Genomic DNA, 21,933 nt, shown 5'->3' with positions numbered 1-21,933 from the left:
AGATTCACCTTGCCCAATTCGCTACCAAGCGTTGTGATATGTTACGGTAGTCATTCCGTTTCTACCATTTACGTTATGTGAGACACTACTTTCTTGTAGGCATAAATCGTTGTAGTATTGCGACTGTTTCCGATTGCTTTATTCATTACCTACTGCCTCATAACATGTTCATTGCTGGAAGTTGTGGAGTGTGTGTACCTTACTTAAGTGTACACTTTCGCTAATAGTTTGGGCCAATATCGCTTATACGTATATTTACGTAAATTATGGTTTTTTTGGTTCATGTGATAGGTCTTTGCACTAATACTTCAGTTTGGGACTGACTCGACGAGTCTATGATGCTTCGGTCTATGGTTTGCACGTAGCTAACTTCCTCTTTCCGTACTAGGAAATAGATAAGGATGTAATAGCACCGGGACTACAGGTACTAAAGGTCACCTTTTGCTGAGCATTTCACGTTTTCGGCCTCTGCAAGAGACAAGCAGAACAAAGATAAAGAAACTGCATCCAGCAAAGTGGCGAGTTGGTAAGAAACACTGCTCGAAATCAGTATGTGCTCTGTTAAATTCACCTCGGCCAATCGCATTGAGGGTCTCGGCGTTTTCATAGATCGCTTATCGTCATACTTGCGTCTACAATGCGTCAAACACTTTCATTCCTCATCGTTCCACACTTCGAACACGTGCTAAATCCATAATGATTTCATCGAAACTGGGAATCATTTGCTAATCTTACACGCTTCCCTCGATTTTGTAAATGCGATAGATGGATGTGTCTCCAACCGGCAGTAGTCGTTGGTCAGTTGTGATTCGTACAGATTTGGGTCTATAATTTGTGCATACCAAGTTGTTCGAGGTTGTACTGTATCATACAAGTATTATGTCCCCAACCCATGGCTATTTTACATCGGTCCATACTGTCCCACAGCAATAAAAAACTGTATGACCCAAGCTGTACCTCATGCTCTTGTAACCAGTGTATTATTTAATTGCAATAAAGTGAATCCCTTAAATTGTCCTGATTATAAACATGAGAGGCGACTGAATTTAAAGTTGTGGAGGCATGTCCGGAGTGTCAGAAATTCTCTATTTACAAGATCTGGCAGAGTGGGTGATTGTGCAATGCGTACAGTTGGAGAACTAGTTGCTCTTCCTCCGCTCTCACCCTGTGTGGCTGTGTCGTCAGGCTTGCTCTTCATGGCAGTACTGACATTGACTTACCTCAGCGGGGCACTCCTGCGGTTTCCGCTCACGTCTCTTGCGGCGATTGCGACGCTTTGCAGTCTGTTTTCGGTCATGGACGTCAGACGATGGTATTTCATCGGCCACATTTCTCTCCCTGATGCGCCCAACAGCATAACCCTGCGGATGGTTCCATTTTACCATCAATTATTCAGCTAGGATGGCGTATGTCTAGCAGATGAAAAACATTAGACAACTGACTTAGCTTTGTTAAACAGACTGTGTATTAATTAAGCAGTCCATAATTGTGGCCAGACGGAGTGGCCGAGCGGTTCTAGGCGCTACAGTCTGGAACCGCGCGACCCCTCCGGTCGCAGGTTCGAATCCTGCCTCGGGCATGGGTGTGTGTGATGTCCTTAGGTTATTTAGGTTTAAGTAGTTCTAAGTTCTAGGGGACTGATGACCTCAGCAGTTAAGTCCCATTGTGCTCAGAGCCATTTGAACCATAATTGTGGGTCTTAAATAATGTAAAATGCGGTGCTATAGACGTCTGTTAAAAATTGATATTAATTGAGAGGCACACTAGTGAAAAGCCGAGAGAATGTTTTTATGCGGCACACTTAATAGAATAAGGGTTAGGATGACACGACTATTGCTAAGGCATCCAGGAATAATGAACCACGCACTTCAAAGGGAAAAGATATGAAGATGCGGAAAGGACGTATATAAAAGCAGATTATTGCCCGTACAGTTCGTAACACACAGGAAGTTTTAAGACGATTATCACTTGCAGAAAGATGTAACACGTCAACAGTGTTATGACTTGAACAACGTATTGCAGTGTCTGTGATCCGTCTCGTGTGTAACATTTGTGATGTTTCTTTGTTCTCTAATTGCGACATTACAGCACTTGTATACGTACAGCAACTACATAGCAAAATACGTAGGCAACTGCAAACAAGAGAATTCGCTAACGAGAACCTACATGTATGTTTATAATACTCTCTGTATCCTTCCCAATTTCTCTCACTTGATCCTCCCATCGTCACGTGAATATACGTTTGAAGCTCCGTGATGCCGCCCAATCTGCCTGGTATTCCGATTCTGGAAGACTATGCAAAGAGACTCTAAGACGACATTGTCACCTTTTGTTTAAGAGTCTCTCACCCAAAAACTCTGTCATATCTTCGTGGGTTCTGTTCCGGTTACTTAGTTTCTTATCAACTACTGGCTTTTGCCCGCGACTTCGTCGGCGTGGATTTCGAACCCACATGAATTTTGAAATATACTGAGGCTTATTACCAGTGAAAAAAATGGATATAAAAAGCTGAAGGTGAAGCTGTCGAAAGGGTGCAACGGAAAAGAATTGAGGTGTCTGTATGCACAGATACAGATATTTGAAGCATGAAGTACCGATGGACCTGGACAGGGCAACAACATAGTGCCGTATTTAAATAAATTACGAAAATTGAAGAATTTCTCTATATACAACATTCGACGTTTCGCCAGTAGGAGACATTATAAACAAATTATTCGAGCTAATGAGCCGCGAGTGAGGTACGCAGAGCTGTCCATGTGAGAAACAGTTTATCCTGAATCGACGCCGACGGCTCGAAGCTTCTGTCCTTGCGACTTGTTGACGGTCATAGCGAAGCATATGCTCACGGGAACCATAAGCGTTTGAACTGTAAAGGGAGATTGTTGGGAATAAGGGTATGCGTGATTTCACAAGCTCCACAGCCCGTAACGATTTCAGACTCTATAATATTATTATGAAGTGACTCCACTTTGAGGCGAATTAGATTACACACCTTTGGCGGGGTTAAGTTCCGAAGCAGCATAATCGGAGTACCAACTTTCACAGCAATGATATGGATGGGGAGTCCGGATGCGGAAACGGAGTTGAGAAACTCTACCCGACCACATAAAAAATGAGAAATTCATTCATTTCCGATTTCTCGGTACTGACACAGTTAAAGAAATAATATATATATATATATATATATATATATATATATATATATATATATATATATATATATATATAGGCTCGTAGGCAGCGTATCAAGATAAAACATACACCTTATTTTACGTAAGGCCTCAAACAACACAACTGCAAAACCGCATCCAGTTTCGTGCAGTAGTTTTTGTGTAATGCGCCTACAAACACACGGACAGAAAGGCAGACAAAAATTCTAAAAATAACCGTTTTGGATTCTATAGCTGTTATAAAGATTCCTCGTTTTAAGCTTTCTTAAATATCTCCTATGTACGGACGTCAGCTAGTTACAATTTTGTTGTATGTACAGATTCTTCATGTTTCTAGACCACCTTCTCCATGCGGTCTTGAAAGGGTCACTGGGACTGTGACCTACATATCGTCGCGCTAGCATTGTGAACGTTTCTCCTGAAACTACTGCACAGAAATTGAAGTCGGTTTTCGTCTTCTTTATTTCTAACGGCATATACCATCTGAAGTTTACAACAGTGCTTAGTTTTATGCAAACGTATTCAGACTGCCACTCCGTATGATCGTACATTGTGTACCGGACACATGGGGCAGCATGTTGAACGCCCATTGGAAATCATGGAAGACTGAGTCAACTGTTAACCAGAGTTTTTAACTTATGTGTCAAAAGAGTGGTATATTCCGAATCCCTGATAATTTTACAACGGGAGCTTACTTTCCACAGTAATATCATTGCTTACCAGTTTACATTTACTTTGGGATTTTGTAACCAGTGCTAGTTAGTATTAATGGATTACAATAAATTGGGTTCCTTACTTGGTACTACATGCAAAAATAAGCGAGTTTTCTGGGAGAGTGGATGGCTCTGCAGTGCATACAGTAAGAGATGTAACTGGCCTCTCTTTCCTTTCTCCCTGTCTTGCCGTTTCCTCCTGCTTGCTCTACATGGTAGTACTGGTGTTAGCTTACCTCTGCACAGCCGTACTTCCACGTATCTTCCATTTTCTTCTCTTTCTGCTTGATGCGAGAAGCGGGATCTGGAGACAGTTGGCAGGGAAAGATCTCAAAGACAGACGGATATTCGGGCTCCCTCCTCTCCCTGAAGCGAACATACTCCATAAACTTTGGGTGATTTGTTTTTACCATTACTGACTCAGATAGGATGACATGTATCTAAAAAATAGGAGTACTGAAGACATATGACTTATCATGCTTGAACAGATTTTACGTAACGTAAGCAGTTCATAAGTGTAGCGTTTAAAGTGTGTGAAACGTGATGACTGTTATAAATAAGGTAGAAAAATGAGATGTACAAGAGTGAGAAGATGTAAGATTTTAATGAAACACGCTCAGCGGAATGGCACTTGAAAGGAAAAAGTTTTGCGTACTTGCAAAGGTAAGAATGTATAAGGCAGTTTATTGCTGATGCAGTGTGTGGTAAATGTATTGGTATAAAAGGTTAGCCCATGAAGAAGAATGAAACCAGCCAAGAGAATAATGTTCTAACACCATAATGCATTATTTGTGACCAGATTTGTATATAACTATTGTGACGATTTTTTGGTTACTAATTTCGACAGTATACGTATGTGCATAGAGATCTACAGGAAATACATATTAAACTATGTAGGCAATCGAAAACATGGATGCTTGCTATCGAAAATATAAACTTATGTTGGCAATACGACGCTAAATCATCTGTCAAATGAAATTCACTTAACATAGGTATTATGTAACCGTTGACAATACAGGGTGTCACCTAACGTTACCGCTGGATATATTTCGTAAGCCACATCAAATACTGACGAACCGATTCCACAGACCGAGCGTGAGGAGAGGGGCTAGTGTAATTGTTTAATACAAACCATACAAAAATGCACGGAAGTATGTTTTTTTACACAAACCTACGTTTTTTTAAATGGAACCCCGTTAGTTTTGTTAGCACATCTGAACATATAAACAAATACGTAATCAGTACCGTTTGTTGCATTGTAAAATGTTAATTACATCCGGAGATATTGTAACCTAAAGTTGACGCTTGAAACCTCCGATGTTCAGTTGCGTGTTGTAACAAACACGGGCCACGGTCGGCGAGCAGCATCTGCAGGGACATGTTTACGATGACGACCGTGTTTACGAGTGTGGCTGTAGTGCACTGTTGTGGTTTGGTCTAGCTGTCGCAGTGTCCGCATGTAGCGCTTGCTGCTATTGTTATTCTGCATTCGTCTCCGCACGCAGACCAACTGTAGTACACCGTGTTACCAGACGTCTGTGATAGTGTAGTGTTGTAGGAACTGTGACCATGGTGTATTCGAACTCTGAAAAGGCGGAGATGATACTCATCTAAGGCGAGTGTCGACGAAATGCAGCTGAAGCCTGCAGGGTGTATGCAGAACGGTACCCGGACAGAGAGCATCCAACGTGTCGCACATTGCAAAACATCTACCGCCAACTGTGTGCAACAGGTATGGTCGTAGCACGCAAACGGGTCCGTAACAGGCCCGTCACAGGAGAAGCGGGTGCAGTTGGTGTGTTAGCTGCTGTTGCCATGAACCCACACATGAGTACACGGGACATTGCGAGAGCCGGTGGACTGAGTCAAAGTAGTGTCATGCGCATACTGCATCGTCACCGCTTTCACCCGTTTCATGTGTCGCTACATCAGCAATTACATGGTGATGACTTTAATCATCGAGTGCACTTCTGTCAATGGGCATTAACAGAGAATGCGTTGCAGTTCTACCTTTTTACCGATGAAGCGGGTTTCACAAACCACGGGGCAGTGAATCTACGGAACATGCGTTACTGGTCCGTGGACAATCCTCGCTGGCTCAGACAGGTAGAGCGACAGCAACCGTGGACTGTAAATGTATGGTGCGGAATCATTGGCGACCACCTCATTGATCCTCACTTCATTGCAGGGGCCCAAACAGCTGCAACATACATCGCGTTTCTACAGAATGATCTGCCAACGTTGCTCGAAAATGTCCCACTGGAAACGCGTCGACGGATGTGGTATCAGCATGATGGTGCACCTGCACATTCCGCAATTAACACTAGGCTGACCCTTGATAGGATGTTCGACGGGCGTTTCATAGGAGGTGGAGGACGCATAAATTGGCCAGCCCGTTCTCCTGATGTTACACCTCTGGACTTCTTTCTGTGGGGTACGTTAAAGGAGAATGTGTGCCGTGATGTGCCTACAATCCCAGAGGATATGAAACAACGTATTGTGGCAGCCTGCGGCGACATTACACCAGATGTACTGCGGCGTGTACGACATTCATTACGCCAGAGATTGCAATTGTGTGCAGCAAATGATGGCCACCACATTGAACATCTATTGGCCTGACATGTCGGGGCACACTCTATTCCACTCCGTAATTGAAAACGGAAACCACGTGTGTACGTGTACCTCACCCCTCATGGTAATGTACATGTGCGTTAGTGAAAAAGACCAATAAAAAGGTGTTAGCATGTGGACGTAATGTGCTGTTCCAGTCTCTTCTGTACCTAAGGTCCATTACCGTTCCCTTTGGATCCCTACGTAATTCGGTGCTCTCCGATACAAACGATGGAACAGCGGAGGAGTGGTACTCAAGCGTCAACTTTAGGTTACAATATCTCCGGATGTAATTAACATTTTACAATGCAACAAACGGCACTGATTACGTATTTGTTTATATGTTCAGATGTGCTAACAAAACTAACGGGGTTCCATTTAAAAAAAACGTAAGTTTGTGTTAAAAAACATACTTCCGTGCATTTTTTGTGGTTTGTATTAACCAATTAACTAGCCCCTCTCCTCACGTTCGGTCTGTGGAATCGTTTCGTCAGTATTTGATGTGGTTTACGAAATATATCCAGCGGTAATGTTAGGTGACTCACCCTGTATATATGTCACGTGTTACGATACATTACTTGTTGGAATACATTTAGCCGGATATAATACATTCAGAATCATCGCACGCTGTCTTCTATTAGTTTCTGAAATTGTGTAGTTGCTCTACGTTAATTCTCGCTTTTTTGTAATTCACACATATAGTGTTTGAGTCATTTCTCCCTGCCAGGCGAAGTGTAAGCCGGCACGGTAGCTCAGCGTATTCGGTCAGAGGGTTTACGTGCCCTCTGTAATAAAAAAAAACTGAGTTCATCGATCAACAACGAACTTCAATGGATGTCTTACGACGTCCCCCGAGCAGATGCAACGAACAACAGCGAACAAAATGAGATTTTTTTTTAAAAAAAGATAAAAAAAGTGGTCGAGCGGTTCTGAGCGCTACAGTTTGGAACCGCGTGACCGCTACGGTCGCAGGTTCGAATGCTGTCTCGGGCATGGATCTGTGTGATGTCCTTAGGTTAGTTAGATTTAAGTAGTTCTAAGTTCTAGGGGACTGACAACCTAAGAAGTTAAGTCCCATAGAGCTCAGAGCCATTTGAACCATCATTTCTCCCTGTGCACATTGGTGTTTCTTTTAGTATTTGTTCCGTTATATGACGATTCTTTCGTCTAGATGCCCCCATAAGTAAGGTGTGGTGTCACCGCTAGACACCACACTTGCTAGGTGGTAACTTAAATCGGCCGCGGTCCTGTAGTACATGTCGGACCCGCGTGTCGCCACTGTGTAATCGCAATCCTAGCGCCACCACATGGCAGGTCAGAAGACACGGACTAGACCTCGCCCCAGTTGTACGGACGACATAGCTTGCGACTAGACCTACCAAGTCTTCCTCTCATTTGCCGAGAGACAGATAGAATAGCCTTCAGCTTAGTCCATAGCTACTACCTAGCAAGGCGCCATTTGTATAAGTGCTTATAGCTTACTACTATTCAAGAGATGTATTCCAACAAGAGAATAAAAGTTAAGTAACATCTACGTACTTTTCTTCTTATTCATTAATAAGTCTCATGTTCCAGAACTTCAAGCCCGTCTGCGTTAGTTTAGCGTGCACCTAGCTACCTCATTGTGTCTATGCTTTATGAGCTAGACACAACATAAGATTAATTTTTCTGCCAGTTACAGAATCGCTTTCAGTTTGGTTTTCAATTTTTGATGACATCTGTTTTTCATTGGTAATTGTTCTTACATATAAAGATTTCCAGCACTTCCGCTGCATTGGATCAAACGCTGTATTTGTCCATCGAACAATGTGGGCTGTGATATCAGCTGTTACAATAAGTGAGTATTCATAAGTGATAATGCTTTCAATTAAATAACCCTTACTTATGAACCGAAGGAACGTTCTAATGGATATCCCATGAACGATTAGCCAGTAGACTGGTCCCAGAGGACATAATTCCGTGATACTTTGGATTTCCATAGGATTTTCAACAATCAGTGTTCTACCACGCATCAAAGGTAATGTCTAAGGCTATAATCTAAGCTTTTACTCGCCCTGCGTCTCCTTAAGTGGGGATATGTTGACGAGTTGACGATGTCGTTATAGACAAATCACAGTCATATGGGGATATGTGTTGCCTGAAACAGTCAGTCTCCTTTTTGTGACGAAATAAACTGTCTATCGCCTTTAGATAGATCATGACAATACTGAAATTGTTCGCAGTCATTATTGCTTACTAACACATTCGCAGTATTTACAATTCTTATGATGAATTTCGGTAACACAGAATGCTCGTCTGAGACATAGATAAGGGAGTCATCAGGGAAATAAGCCTATCAATCTTACATTTCGCTGGTTTGCTACCTTCAGACTTCGAGGCTTGAGATTTGCGACTCGCTGCTTGATGTATGTGGCCAGGAAGGAGCCTTGGTGTACAAGGTTTCCTGTTTGTTTCTATCCTTGCGTCATCATTCTGTCGTCCAGTTCAGCTCGAGTAGCTTCAAAATAACTGCTGCTGCAAGCAATTCCGTCAGGAGATCAGGGTCATCTCGGAGATCTGGCTCAACCTGAGACAGAAGGTAATTTTACCCAACACCCCAGTCGTCCATTAAAAAATTCGATCTCGTGAGCAGAGAAACAAAATTTCGTTTACAGTTTCCTATTCGATACTGACGGCTTCGTTTCATGGTCTTTTTACTTAATTAGATAAATTTTGATGTTTTCGATGACGTACACCAGGAATAGAATGTCGTTTGGTCCACGCATTATGTCAACCAGACTATGTACATAGAAGAGTGAATAACATCTGGTTCGCTCGAATGAAGTACAGCAACATTTTTCTCCATTTATCTCATATAGTTTGGGTATGCTAGTATTAGCTCTTACACTTTTTGATATAAATCGGGTAATTAATAATGAATCTATTTAATGAATCACACTTGTTTCAAATGGTCACCTAGGCTTTTATTATTACGGTAATCGGAATTACTCTCGACAACTGTTTGAAGAGGAAGAATTTGAGTACTTGTTACAAAGCACACGGAATCGCAAGATGCATTCTTCTCGTTCCTACGATCTAAGTTCCTTGCTACCTCGCCTTCTTGTACACGTTATTCGTTGGGCGCTGTGTACCCCTCACACTCGGCCTGTGTCCTCCTGCCCCTCTCTCCTTCCATCTCCTCCTAACACCTCTCCCTGTCCATCTGCTCCTTTCCCCTCTCTGTCCAATTGTCCTCTCTCTCTGTCCTCCTGCTCGTCACCCCTCTATCTATTTCCTTCACCCTTTCCCCATCTCCTTCTTCACCTCCTATTTCCTCCTTCTCCCTCTCTCATTCCATCTCCTCCTCACCTTCTCCAATCTATCACCTCTTCACCCCTCCTCTGTCTGTCCATCTACTCCTCCCGCCTCTCCCTGTCCGAAGATGAGGAGATCTTAATGTTGCTTAAGTGCCCACTCTCGGTAATCACTGGTGAACATACCGTATTCCATCGTACCACGGAGTTTCTAACCTGTAACGAAGTGGCATGTAGCTTTTGGTAATAGAAGTCTGTCGCATTTAATAACTTGAATAACATATAGTAAGATGCGTGCACCGAGACGGTTTCTGGTAGTCCTGTTTCAGCAACTTTATTCTCCTTTACTTTTTTGAAAGAGTGCCAGTTTGCACTTTTGATATTCCAGTGATTACTAGAAAAGACTCCCACGTCTGTTGTTGCCGCTTGCATCGTCAGAATAATAGCGACGTTACCTGATCCTAATTTTTCATGGAATATCGACCGAGTAGAGCACAACATAAGATCCACAACACAGCCGTGTTTGTGGGGAACAGACACCAGGATAGGAGAGCTGTCGTTGAGGACTATGATGTCACTATTTCCATTAAATTAGCGAAGTTTTGCGCTAGACCTTATGTACACGAATTGCCCCAATTAGCGCTGTGAGCGTTTAAATCCCCACAGAATACCAGAGGTGCTTCAGATTGGGGCGAAAGTCCGTTTCATTCTGCTTCACGTATCTCGCTTGTCGGGGAGCAATATCCCACGAACGTCATGGATAACACAGAACGTAATTTAATTCGTGCTACCGTTATCTGCAGTTCAGTAATATGGGAGCTGATGTGTACTGCCTAAAAATTAACTTCTTTCCGCAGCAGGGCAGCGACACCACGTTCACAGTCTGGTCTGACCGACCTGATAACAAAAAACCCTCTGCTGCTGATATGCCTGTCTAGTCTGAAAAACGTTTCGGAAATGTAAGCGACAGATATTTGTTGTAGGTGGAGTTCTCTTAACAAGCTCGCTCTGTCGTCTGTGGCTGACAGAACGTTCCAAATCCTTGTGGAGAGACAGTCCACACAAAATTCTCAACTCTGGTCTGGTCTGCAGTCGACGTTCGAGGCGTCCTACATGTATCAGAATTCTGCGACTAGGGTTTTGTGGGTGGGCATCGTTGCTGTGCGGCGAAAGGTAAATTGGGAATTTTCGTTTGACGGAAAGAATTTCCGATGGCAGAAGCGTTTCAGGCCGGAGTTCTAGAGAAGCGGAGCTCCGGGTTCGGGTCCCGGTCCGGCACAATCTGTCAACTCCGTTGCATTGCCACAGCGCCCTGCCTCTTTCCCTTCACGTTTCCTTTCCATTCATTTCATCTCAGTAATGTACACAGTAGTACAGGTCCTTCTATTCAATCTCTCACTGAACAGTGACTTCACTGGGGACAAATACGAATTCTTTGGGGAAAGAGTATGTCGAATAGCAATAATACATCAAGATCCGTACATATTATAAAAACGGGTGACATATGTAAATATGTATCTACGTCGCACATCTCTACCTAAACTAATCGACCGATATCCGCTAAGTTTGCTACACCTATCACTTAGTTTGTAGGAAGAATCGTTTTGGAGGTAAGAAAGACGTTGAAATGGACGGTGACAGGGGGGAAAGAAGAGAGGAGCAAAGAAAGGTGGAGCAGGAAATAGACAAAGGGACATGAGGAGGAAATGGGTGAAAAATAGAAGAGTAGGAAGTGGACAAGTAGAGGGGCAGGAGAACACGAACAGAGAAACCTGCATACTGGAAGGTCGTTACAAAATCTAATAGGTTTAAAAAAAGAAAAACGTCTTAACTGGATAGCTTATTGTGAAGAAATGAACACAGATATCAAGGTATCTGATGTGTAAAGTACAATAAGGGAGGTCAGAACTGGTAACAAGAACCCAGACCAGGGAGAAATGGCTAACAGCATGTTACAAGTGTGCTTGACAACTAGGTATTTTCTTAGCCTGCAGTCCCGCTATTTCTGCAGTAGACAAAGTACATGAACGTTTCCTGAGATCCCCGTCTCTGTTGAAAGAGCTAAATTAATGCTGTTTGAGGCTCCTTCCGCCCGAGGTTCGAGTCCTCCCTCGGGCTTGGGTGTGTGTCTGTTGTTCTTAGAATAAGTTAGTTGAAGTTGGTTTAAATAGCGTGTAAGTCTAGGGACCGATGACCTCAGCAGTTTTGTCCCTTAGGAATTCCACACATTTAAATGCTGAAGCCTTCGATGAACGCAGTCCTTGGAGTGGATCATATACACTATCCTGTGCTCTTTGTTCTGCCAAATCGTGCTCATTTACGAACCTTTATCAACACCTACATTAGAGTCTGCTTGCTCACTGAACAATTAAATTCAAATAATGGTTCCAGCATCCTAACCTAAAGCACTACGTGGTAGTCCAACGTCCTTCATGCAGTTCTCGTTGTCGCTCTTGAAAGCTTCATTAAGCCTCGTTTAGAGTGGTGCTTGGAATCCGAGAATTTACTTTCAGTTACCCAGTTTGGATTTCCAAAGCGGAAAGGAACACTAGACAGTCTTTCTATTCAGAACTCTGAACTTTTTCGTGCTTGCAACAACAGGCGAAAGATTTTGTGTTTGGCGCTCTAATTCTTCTAAACCATAATGCTATGTGTGACATTCCAGAAGAAATTACTCATAGAACCTCAAGAGGTCTGCCTCAATGCTCAGTTCCCAGCACTCCTCTGTTTTAATATACACGTAAGATATGGACTACATTATTACATTAGACGTTGAAACTCTACAGTATGAAGACGATTTACGTCTTCTTTTATACATATCAAGATCAACTCTCTTGCCCTAACATTAAACAGGGCCATTTACGCATAAACCCGCTGGTTGAATGCCAACGCCTAACAATTTGACTGAGACACCTTCTGTAGTTCTCTTCAGCTGCATAAGGGTACGATCGACTAGTTCAAGCATTTATTAGAAAGTTTCTCCTTCCCGCTGGCGACTAAAGTGAAATTTTGAAGTATGTTATGTGACAAGCGCTTAACAGGATCTGACAACGTATCTCTTGCAATCAAAAGAACAGAAAATATTATTAATGAAATGACACCTGCAGCTGGAACTTAATGGAGTGCAGACCCAAACATTCTTTTCGTCCGTCCAGTCATCGATTATGGATGCTTCTTATATCACAACGCTGCTAAACCTCGACTTCATAAACTTGACATAGAACAATTTGCATGCCTCCGGGTTTCCTGGGAGGAATGCGATCGACTTCGACGAATGCCTTACTAGTGGAATCTCTTGAATCTCCACTGTATTTTCGACGTCATTTCTTGGTGAGAAAATTTATTCACCAAAAAAGTTAGCATCCATGTAGTAAATTAATCACCCTCCTACGAAAGTGGCAGTTTGCCGGCCGCGGTGGTCTAGCGGTTCTAGGCGCTCAGTCCGGAACCGCGCGACTGCTACGGTCGCAGGTTCGAATCCTGCCTCGGGCATGGATGTGTGTGATGTCCTTAGGTTAGTTAGGTTTAAGTAGTTCTAAGTTCTAGGGGACTGATGACCACAGATGTTAAGTCCCATAGTGCTCAGAGCCATTTGAACCATTTTTGAAAGTGGCAGTTTTCCGCACATTAGGTCTGCATCGGAAACGAGGAGCGTTCGTCTTCTACTAGTTGAAGCATTATTCTCATCAGTTGGGAAACCTCCACATTCACTATTAAAGTTTAATGAAAAATTGTTTTGGCCAATAAAGTCATGTTTCAGTATTTGCGTTAAACTGTATTGACGCACGTCGTTCAGGTTTATACTGATAGCTTTCGATTTCAAGAGACTTCAGTAGTAGAATGTGTAGTTCTTGTCCCGAAGGTGAAATATTCCAACCAAGTTCGTCCTCCCCCATATTATTCAATTTTTACTGCGGGAGTTGTAAAGATCTGGGAGACTCTCATATTTGGTGTTCATGCGTGGCTCGAGAACCTACTGCAGTGTCGGATTCAAAAAGCCTATTACAGTATATTCAAAATCTAAAATGGAACAGTAAATTGAATGTTCAAATACTGAAAATTTTACGAGAATCACTGCAATATAGGTATATTCATTGCGGGGGTACAGACAGACAGTCACGGAAGTACTTTTGAAGACGTTTTCTCAAAATTGTCTTGAGCAGCTAGCTCGGCAGCCAACACGCAGTGGAAACAAAAAAAAAAAAAAAAAAAAAAAAAAATGGTTCAAATGGCTCTGAGCACTATGGGACTCAACTGCTGTGGTCATAAGTCCCCTAGAACTTAGAACTACTTAAACCTAACTAACCTAAGGACAGCACACAACACCCAGCCATCACGAGGCAGAGAAAATCCCTGACCCCGCCGGGAATCGAACCCGGGAACCCGGGCGTGGGAAGCGAGAACGCTACCGCACGACCACGAGATGCGGGCGCAGTGGAAACATATTAGACCCTATTGCTACAAATAGGCCGGACCTTATCGACAATGTCTGTATAGAAACGGGGATTAGCGATAACGATCTCATTATAGGAACTACGATTGCGGAAGTTAATAAATCAGTCAAGGAGGCTAGGAGAGTGTTTCTGCTAGATAGAGCAGATAAGCAGTTATTAACTTAGTTCCAGTAAGATGGATGTAGAGGAATTATGGGCAAAGTTTAAGCAGATTGTAAATCGTAGTCTGGAGACTTATGTGTCTAGTAAGTGGATAAGGGATTGAAAAGACCCACCATGGTTTAATAACGAAATTCGGAGGATGCGGAGGAAGTAGAGGTTGTTGTACTCTTGGTTCAAAAGGGAACGCATAAATGCCGACAAGCAAAGGTTTGTAGAGATTTGAGCGTATGTGAAGAGATCTTTTTGCGCAAAAGATCTGGCAGGGAACCCGAGAAAATTCTGGTCGTATGTAAAATCGCTAAGCGGGTATAAAGCTCCCACGCAGTCCTTTGTTGACCAAACTGGTGTGGTAGATGAAGAAAGCCATATGTAAGTTGAAGTTTTAAATTTCACATTCAAGAAATCGTTCACAGAGGAGAATCGTACAAACATACCGCAATTTGATCATCGGGCAGATTCCCGTATGGACGACATAGTAATAAGCATTCCTGGCGTAGAGAAACTATTAAAGGATTTGAAAGCAGATAAATCAGTAGATCCCGAAGGAGTTCCAGTTCGATTTTACATAGAGTACTCTACTACATTGGCCCCTCACCTAGCCTGCATTCATTGTGAATCTCTCGCCCAGCACAAGTGCAAAGCGACTGGAAAAAAGAGTAGGTGACTTCAGTTTACAAGGAAGGTAAAAGAACAGACCTGCAAAATTACAGTCCAATGTCCCTAACTTCTGTTTGCTGCAGAGTCCTTGAAGACATTCTCGGTTCGAATAAAACAAACTTTCTTGAGACTGAGAAGCTGACGTGCACGAATGAGCATGGTTTTAGAGGACATCGCTCGTGCGAAACTCAGCTTGCTCTTTTCTCACATGATCTACTGAGACCTATGGATGTAGGGTAACATGCAGATTCCATTTTTCTGTATTTCCGGAAAGCATTTGACACGGTGGCTCCATTGCAGGCTGTTAATGAAGGTACAATCACAATGAATAAGTTCACAGATATGTGAGTGACTCGAAGACTTCTTAAGTAACAGAACGCAGTATGTTGTCTTTGACGGCGAATGTTCATCAGAGACAAGGGTATCGTCAGGAGTGCCCCAGCGAACTTCGATAGGACCGCTGTTGTTCTCTAAGAACATAAATGATTTGGCTGACGGTGTGGGCAGCAATCTGCGGTTGTTTGCTGTGATGTCGTGGTGTTCGGTAAGGTATAGAATTTGAGTGACTGTAGGAAGATACACGATGACTTAGACATAATCTCCTGTTGGAGTGATGAATGGCAGATAGCCCTAAATGTGGAAAAATGTAAGTTAATGCGGATGAGTAACAGGATCAAACCTGTAATGTCCGGATACAGCATTAGCAGTGTCCTGCTTGACAAAGTCAAGTCGTTTAAATATCTGGGCATAACGTTGCAAAGCGGTATGAGGTGGAACGAGAATGTGAGAATTGTGGTAGGGAAGATGAATGGTCAACAGCGGTTTATTGGGAGAATTTTAGGAAAGAGTGGTTCATCTGAAAAGGAGACCACATATAGGACGCTGGTGCGATCTATTCTTAAGAACTGCCCGAGTATTTGGGATCCATACCAGGTCGGACTGAAGGAAGTTATCGAAGCAATTCAGAAGCGGGCTGCTAGATTTGTTACTGGTAGGTTCGATCAACACGTAGGTGTTACGGAGATGCTTCGGGAACACAAATGGGAATCCCTAGAGGGAAGGCGTCCTTGTTTTCCAGAAACACTATTGAGAAAATTTAGAGAACCAGCATTTGAAGCTGACTGCCGAACAATTATACTGCCGCCAACATACCTTGCGTGTAAGGACCACGAAGATAAGGTAAGAGAAATTAGGGCTCTTGCGGAGGCATGTAGATAGTCTTTTTAACCTCGCTCTATTTGTGAATGGAACAGGAAAGGAGATGACAAGTAGTGGAATCTCTTTTCTGTGGGGCCCAGCTCATTTACGACGGGCTTACAAGACAAAGTCGATCAGCTGTCGAAGAATGCCGGTGGATGTGGCTGGGTAATCAACGTCATTCTACCATCCCTGATTTCACGTTGTGGGTGCCCAAACTGTTCGTAAAACCAGTGCGACACTACGATTCAGTCAGTAATTAGATAGTCCCCCCCTGGCTCCGAAAATTTCAGACGAGCAGGAAGCTGATAACGACCTTGGTATGAATTCGCATTAACCATAGTCCAACCTACCCATTAATATTGGGTCGGTATCAAGGATAACTATTTCTGCGACTGTTAGAAGATAGAAGGAGATGTAAACAACGTACTGTTTTCTCACTATTACTTCGAAACACAGAAAAACTCTTTACTGCAAAACCTTGTGGAATTGAATGTTCCCATTCCATCAAATGCTCCTGTTTCGTCATATCATTAGGGAATCTCAAATATCTTCCTCAGCACTCATGAAGCATGTCGGCTACACCAAAAAAATTTTTTGTCTACTCAGGAAATTAACTGAACTTGCTGTCCTGATTGTAGCTTGTACTTTACTCCACGTGCTTCCTGTTCATCACTTGATTTTGCTTCTGCAAGCTCCCAGTATGTTTAAACATCTGATTAAAGAAATATATTTATCCTAGTGTTAACACGGCTTTGAGGAATAGAGGTAATTTTAGATTGTTTTTATTAATTTTGAGCTAGAATGTCTCTAGAACATACTTTAAAATGCTGATATACCGTACGCTATAGAGAAAGGTATTATTTATGTTCCCAAAACATTACAGTGCCACATTTTATTGATGTAGACTGAATCTACATTCGGCAACGACCATATTTTCACATTTCAATAGAGAATACAAGACGTAGAAGAGAGCGAAGAAGAAGATGCGGAAAGGATGGCATAGGTGATGTAGGGTTATGTATTTCCAATGAAGAAACACTTCATAACACCAAAGACTATCCCAACGTCAACAGCAAGGATGTTCCATGCAATGCATCTACCTGAGATCTACATTCACATCTACATTTACATGGATACCCTGCAAATCACACTCAAGTGCCTGGCAGAGGGTTCATCGAGCCACCTTCACAATAATTCTCTGTTATTCCACTCTCGAACAGCACGCGGAAGAAACGAACATCTATGTTATTCTGTGCGATCTCTGATCTCCGTTTTTTATGATCTTTTCTCACAATGTAGGTCGGTGTCAATAAACTATTTTCCCATTCGAAGGAGAACGCTGGTGATTGAAATTTTGTGAGAAAATCCCACAGCAACGAGAAACGCTCGTGATTCAATGATATCCACCCCAAATTCTGTATCATGTCCGTGACACTATCTCCCCTCTTTCGCAATAATACAAAACGTGCATCCCTTTTTTGAACTTTATCGATATACTCCGGTAATCCTATCTCGCAAGGATCGCACACCGCGCAGCATTACTCCAAAAGATGGTTCAAATGGCTCTAAGCACGATGGGACTTAACATCTGAGGTCATCAGTCCCCTAGACTTAGAACTACTTAAACCTAACTAACGTAAGGACATCACACACATCCATGCCCGAGGCAGTATTCGAACCTGCGACCGTAGCAGCAGCGCGGTTCCGGACTGAAGCGCCTACAACCGCTCGGTCACAGCGGCCGGCACTCCAAAAGAGGACAGAGAAGTTGTAGCGTTGCTCTTGGGGGACGAAAATAAAAAGAATTGTTACTTTTTTTTAATGTCGAAAAAGTGAATATTTTTGGTGGGCCACTTGGCAACAGAATCAGGGATTTATTACGCTATTATAATAACATACGTTGACCATTAAATACCTGAATAAGAGCAGCATATTGATATATATACATACATATTTGAGATCGCTCGGAAGAAACATTATCATTCCTGTGCATTTTTATAGTCGCGATGTAGTCATACCCGGATCAACACTAAGGGACCAGAAGATTTATAGACTTTAAAAGAAATGCAACACTACACAATTAAAAAAGAGTTGGTTCAGAAATAATAGGAAAACGATAATGTTCCTTCTGCCTCATGCTGCGTTCGGCCCATCAGCGTGATCATAATTTCTGGTGATGAAGTAACACAAACAATAATTATCATTCAGAAAGGAGATGGAATCATCAAGGTTAATTTACGAAAATAAGCACACTTATCTTTAACACACGTTTTTTTTAATGCTACGTACCTTTTCATATTAAATTACAATAGATGACCATTGTGGTTAAATACTTTATACATAACAGTCAAAATGTCCTCTTGATGCTGTCTGTTCGATATCAGTTACAAGAAACTACATGTTTTCTGATTGGAAAAAAATTAACAATTAGCATATTCACTCAATATTTTCTCATAAAATATAAAATACTGTTGCGGAATTCAGCAAGTCCGCGTCCGCCTCTCATGGAATACAAACAGTAAAAGGTGAGGCGCCAAAAACCTCATTTGTCTTGAAACAACAGAATTCTTTTTTATACCACTAATCGATGCATGTACATAGATTTACTGGCACCGCGAAAGAACGGCAAAGATAAAGAATAATAGATTCTGTCGCTGCTATGCGATGGTTCATTTCTTTTACTTTACAAGTGTTCGATAACTTTAGGCCATCAAGCGTTTACTATTGTGCGTATATTAATGTTTGTGAGGCGAAAATTACTAATATTACACTGCCTCCCATGAGGAGGGAAGGAATACCGAAGGTATTACTTTCATCCTCATGCCCATTGGAATATTTGTAATTTTCGGGTGTAACATACAGGTTATTAAAAATTTCATTTCACATTCATTCCATAATAAAAGAATTACGTTTCAATTTGTAATTACTGACGGTGGATCATTGTGAATTTGTTCTGTGTGTCTATCAGTGTTTGCATGGATTCAGTCTTTCTTGATGATTCTTAAAATTAAGGCTATAAGTACACATATTTACAAAATTTATAAGGAAATAGAGTCACACTTCAATTTTCATCGTTGCAAAAGTAATTTGACTATCACAACTGGTACACAACTTTATGTTTTGACTGTATTCATTATATTGTCATCATCTTGTCGATTGATTGCCTTGTCCGTTGTCGCACTTAATTATACATTTATTTTCGTCGCACATACACTATTTATGATAGACTTGGATTGTAGAGCGGCCACTGGTGATGGCTTCGACAAGGAAGTCCATATCTTTCACTTTCATGGCTCGAGTGTGGCTCTCCGAATTATTTCACATATGAAACAGATAAAATATCTTATATTAGAATAGCTTACAAAACTAATTTTATATACATGTGGGATGGGATATAGGAAGGATCGGATCCTTTGACGTATTTTCGTGTGCTTATTTTCATTCGTATCGTGACCTCTCGTTAAAGTTTACATTTCAACATTGTTTAGAGGTGACCTTGTGACTTGTCTCTGTGTACAATCAGTCATTATACTAATTACGTGAACTTCTCTTTCTTAGAGTCTCTCGGAAGGTTTATGATACATACAAAATGTTTTTCAGTACTGGGTGTGAATGTTTTTGCTACAGAATGTAGCGCACAGCAACCGTGTTGGCGGTTGAACGTTTACATTATTTCGTCACGTGGTGGCTGTCAGCCTCCACTGTTGCGAGCAGTCTTGAAATTCAGTCTGTGCGCGCGCACGTGACCGGAGCTTTCTTGCAGAGCGTTGATTTCGCGCTTGAGGTGCCGTGCGTCGCTTTTGTTCGGCGGATCGTGGCTTTGTGGTTTTTTTAGATTGCTGGAGGGAGCTTCTGCCACCGAAACTGCCTCACATCACTTCCTGTCCACTATCCAGTTACGGATTCACAGGTAAGTGGTAGCTACCGCTGCAGCTGCATGTGTGGAATGACACTGATTATTACACACTGCACACATCAATGAATTTTTCACACATATGGTGCAGTAGAATACTGCCACTGAAAATCGTCGAACTTTAAAACTTCACTTGCACTGTGGTGAGCGTCTGCGTGAACGATGTATTAAAAGAAATTCTCGCTTCATAACATCACACGGTGTTTACAATTTGATTTACATACTAATATTTACAAGAGTTCATTTAAATAGAGAAATAATCTAATTGACCACTTTGAATAAAAACAATTGTTTCTTAATTAGTCTTTTTTTTTATTTATGCCTCCGGTCACAGGTAGGCTATTATAAGTCCTTTTTCTTTGACCAAATTCATTCCAATCTCCTTTACAAATTAATTTCATTCATATTAATCTTTATCACGCTTGCTTATTCATTTTGTAGGCCCAATAAATTAGTGCTAATCTTATTTAGTGACTTGTGAGGGGAGCTTCATTTATGTCAAAGTTTTTTTTCGTATGTGCTTGTCTTTAAAGAAAGTTCGAGGACAGATTTGAAAATAGCAATTCCGCCTCTGAATTTCGTGTAGAAATACAAACAGTCGAAAAAGAAAAGTAGGAAAAGCGGGCCTACTCGCGGATCGTCGACAGAATTTAAATTACTCCTCAACTAGGTCGAAAATTTAATTTACATTGCGCATTACAAAAGGAATATGCGCGTCGCGAACCTACTCATTTCTATATGTAGCGCCTCACTTCGCAAGCACACGTGCATCTTTACAAGTTGATCCCGAGGAGTGGATAGGATCAAGGATCTTAAAGGATTTGCACTTAGGAAAGGGATTCAATAATCACATAATCACAGAGAAAACAATAAATATTGCAGTGCGCACTTAAAATAAAATCTATCACTTCTAGCATTTATATCTAATATGTATCTTGCTGCAGCTTGCTTACTACTCTTTGCTCATTTCTTAGACTAAGTCAAGTTTATGCATTACGCATTTGGGTATTAATTATCATTTGTATATATAAGCCTCTCACTAGAGTGTTGCTGTTTGCTGCTGTCGCGACCTGTGAAGCTTGGGCGAGATCCTTATTCTATTTGCTGCTAGCTTGTGAATTTGCAGTATCGCTAATGCTCAATAGTACCGTGAAGTTGGCATAATAAATCATGTTACTCATGTGTTCTTTTACTCAGCTTGTTTATAGTCTGGACTCATCTTACTTTGCGTTATATAATAAACTTCCTTTTTATTCCATCACGCTTTTTATTAAGGTTAACGTCAGGCCTTTTTTAGAACAATTGCACTGCGTTATCAATTTGTTCATGCTCAATCCTATGTATCTGTTTACTTCAAAGAGATGTTATTTCATCGCTGGCACAGCACTGTGCTGGAAGTTACAAGTTAAATCTACCGACTGTTTTGCGCTAACAGGTGGTGCCTTATTTACGTCACATTTGAAAATAGGGAATAACCTTATGGAATCGAATCTTTTCTCACAACTTTCCTCTTTTGTCTGGACGTTTAAGTATTTCCTTTTAAAACAGGTCATTAACTTGTCCTCGATTAAATTTCGCTTACTAATACTAAGCACATATAATCATCATTTTCATATTACTATTTAGTGAGAGAAGTGCATTATTCGCTCCTTCCTGCTCATTCTCAAATTACTGTTTAGCGAGAGAAGTGCATTATTCGCTCCTTCCTCTTTCCTCATTTTAGTACCTCGGGGCTAATTAATACCTCTCGAGTACATCATT

Source organism: Schistocerca nitens, chromosome 7 (genome assembly GCF_023898315.1).
Source record: "Schistocerca nitens isolate TAMUIC-IGC-003100 chromosome 7, iqSchNite1.1, whole genome shotgun sequence".
Lineage (NCBI taxonomy): Eukaryota > Metazoa > Arthropoda > Insecta > Orthoptera > Acrididae > Schistocerca > Schistocerca nitens.
The sequence above is the reverse complement of the archived record's forward strand: the minus strand, read 5'-3'. Positions refer to the sequence as shown.